We start from the raw sequence: 3,641 nt of genomic DNA on the forward strand, positions 1-3,641 counted from the left end.
GATGATGCTTTGATTGGGCTTTGTGGAAGAGAAGGAGAGGATCATCAATGCTCTTCAAATGATGCCATCATCGTTGGAGATGGAGCACAAGGATATGAGACAATAGTAGATGCCTTCCAAAACCACGTGGTGGGACACTATGCAAGGCTCCTCATTGTCAACCCTCTTCATGAGAGTCTTCCAAGATTGGCTCTAGTTGTGCATTGCACATGCAACCGCTTTGATAGTGATTTCATCAGAACCCAATGAATGCTTGTGGAGCGGATGTGGAATCCAAAGTTCAAAGACGTGATAGGTCCAATAATTGGGCATGCATCAGATGGTGATAGTAGATGTCGAAAGCTCATGGTTGAAGACTACCTAGGAAAGAGAGATAGGCAATTTTTCATTGATTGGCCTGGATGGAAGTTGAAAGGAAGATTTGTGAGAGGAGATGTGTATGGTTTACATGATCAAGATTTTGTCCATTGTGGAAAGAAGCTTGTGAGTCCTCTTGACAGTCCTACCCGACAGCTTGCAGTTGGACGTGTGTGGATTACACTCAATCACGTTGCTATGGTCTACAACACTTTCTCTGTTGATCAGCACAGGTTGCGAGATGGGGACATACAACGAAATGATCGTCAAAACTGGGGGGGAAGCCCAAAGGATTGTCTCTAGACAAGTGCAAAAATGTATGAGGGAAATGCGAAAGAAAGAGAGGAGCATGCAAGGGATCGAGGCATATTTGCAGGTTGTTGCTGACTACATAGACATATTCTTATCACCATATTTAGACTTGGGACAGCGTGTGGTGCTTGCAGCTAAAGTGGTCTTCTTCTTCAAGCTGTGGAGATTATGGCTACATCACCATCCTACATACAAACTAAAGGAAAACTTCATTAGCAAAGAGGCATACATAGACATCCAACTTTCTTGCCATTTTGTTGTTCTACTTATAAAGATGTTTCGAGAGTTCTATCCACATTTCAAATGTCCTCTACATCTCACAGGATCTGATGCAGCGGAGATCTATTTCAGCAAGATTGGCGGTATGGTTGGGCAGGAAAGAGCGTTTGATTTTGGAGATCTTTTGCATTGTGTTGGTAGTTTGAATCAGGTTGCCATGCATGAGTATAGCTCAAATGGGGTGACTTTTTCAAGGGCCCATAAGAAACAAGAACACATTTGGAAGGACTTGAACAAGCATGAAGGTGTTTTGGAAGCAGATCTTGGGAACTACGAAAGTGTTTCCTCTGATACAAAGATGATAGATGCATTAAAAGAGAGATTGAAGAAGGCACAAACTTTATGTGAGACATTGGGCCTCAAACCTTGCACAAGTGAGGGTCTTAAATGGTGGAAAGAGCCTTGGTTAGATACAGAATCAATGTGGTCAAAGCTAGATACTGAAATGGGCAGGGCAGATGAGCATGATGACTTTGCGGAGCCATGTGGTGATGATAGCCCCATTGGCGACGAGAGCAATGAAGATGACGAGGTCATATCTTTGAGTGAGATTCGACATGAGATCGATGGGCTTCTTGATGAGGCAAGCAATGAAGCTGAGAAGAAGAGTCTCACCGGTGGTAGAGGTTGATGGCAAATTCATCTTCAAATCTACTTTGGTAAGCCAACTCAATGGAAACTCTACATTGTCAAAGGATAGGTTGACTAGGGTGAAGCAAGGAGTGTATTTTAGCCACAAGGAAAAAGAAGCGTCATTTAGTAATGGCAATTTTTTTGGAATAGGATCTGATTGTGCAATTTATTTCCATGATGTGACACATGGAGAGGGACAAAAAAGGTCAAAGAGAATTGGAAAACCTACAAATCTGAAGAAGATGGACACACTTCATAGCACTTGGTACCTTGGAAGAGTTCAAAAGATGAGAAAGAAGGTAGGTGGCAGGTATGTGGATTATAAGCGAGGTTTTGACTTGACGGACCGGCCTCAAGGGGTAGAGATTCAGCTTGGTTGGTATCAAAAGGTGAAAGGGCGTCGAACATTTACTTATGACTTGACGGACTTGAACATGGTCGATATAGAGTCAGTTATTGCATTGGCACATTTAACATACAATACAGAAACTGATAAATATGAACTACATCAAAATGACTACAAGCTTTTTAATGATTTTGTAAATACTTCAGATTAGTTTTTCATGTGATTCACATAAGTGTTGAAGCATTTAATTGTAATTTTAAGTCATGTTATATCAGATTTTTGCATCATTTTTCTCATTTTCATTTTGATTGTAGGCAACAGGTCATCAAACACATAGGGAGGCAAGAAGCTGATTTGACATGGGCTGAATTTTGGTGGGGCTGAAGTTTTTTGGGTGCGGGCTGAAAGACTTAGCGACTGTGACGTATGTAGACTCATGCTTTTTGTAGCCGTGGTATGCATGACTATGTATGACGACATGTCTAAGCGTATATTCAAGGACAGTTTTTGTGAGAGAAAGTAAGTCTTAGTTATTGCTTTAATTCAAAAGAATAGAGGAACATCTTTAGCTCACTTATACAAAATTTCTCTTTTGATTGCTATCAGATTGTTTTGCAGATCCAATTCATTCCTAAGGTAATCCATTTTGGCAAGCAGGCAATGGGACCTACAATAGCGGCTAAAGAAAGAATCACAAACACTTATACATATTGTAGATTTTTGTTAAATGTCATGTATATCCCTTCTATAATGTGGGTAGCTTGAGTATAATATACATTTGAGCAGCTCTAGTCAAGGACATTATATGAAGTTCAATGATATGCGTGTATGATGAGTAGGTGTTTAATCCAAGAATAGGTTACTAAAAAGCATGTGCATGTCTTTTATTGATTCCTTGTTAGACCAGTTCTTATGTGCATGCATATGTTTTTATTTGTGTTGCAGCTGTTGCCCAATTTTATTTTGACAGGCATGAGAGTTGTTGGTGTTGTCTGCTTCACAATTTGGATGTCAACCATACGTAAAATGTGTCATCTTAATTGTATGTCTGCTATGAAATTCCACACTAGCTTTGTTGTTGAGAGACAAGCTCTTTCGACGATGTTTACGCTCTCGTTCATTTTATTGTAGTCAATGGATTGATGCTCTTAGACAAGCTCTTTTCATAGCATTGATGCAAACCCAAGACATCTTTTCAAACACATTTTCCTGAATGCACTCATAGGAGGATATGCAAAGCAAGGGCTAGTTGCGGAAGCTCTAGGTTGTTTCCAATGGATGTAATGTGAGGGCATCTCTCCAGATGAAACCAAATTTTTTTTGTGTTCCCAATGCATGTAGTCACTCCAGTTCAGTTTATTTGGATGTGATGAGAAATTGAGCTTTGTGGTTTTCTCATAGTTTTTTTGGGAGAAGCTGACAGGGCAAGAAATTTCATGATGAGATTGCGGGTCAGGGGTTGCTGGAAAATGATGTGTGCTTGGAACTACTATGGGCAACATGCATGGAAAATTTGGTGTACTTGGAGATCTGCTGGTCTAGCCAAGTGTGGTGTACTCAATGCTGATTTACTAGGCTACAAAGTCATAGTTGGGGTCAGCTACCATGATGGATGAAAGACGCTGTTATTGATGAAGGTTTGGGTGGAATTGGTGGGTTGTGGGTTTAGGTGGCATTGGGGTTGGGCTGCTTGGTGGGTTGGGACGTGGACTGG

At 40.7% G+C, this 3,641-nt stretch overlaps 1 pseudogene; it reads left to right on the forward strand.

Moving 5' to 3' along the window:
* The first annotated feature begins 310 nt into the window (after positions 1-310).
* Positions 311-2,138, forward strand: LOC147620200 (uncharacterized; annotated as a pseudogene).
* The last annotated feature ends 1,503 nt before the right edge of the window (positions 2,139-3,641 follow it).

This window comes from Cibotium barometz, chromosome 32 (genome assembly GCF_041138505.1).
Source record: "Cibotium barometz isolate CiBa-2024 chromosome 32, ASM4113850v1, whole genome shotgun sequence".
NCBI classification, from domain to species: Eukaryota; Viridiplantae; Streptophyta; class Polypodiopsida; order Cyatheales; family Cibotiaceae; genus Cibotium; species Cibotium barometz.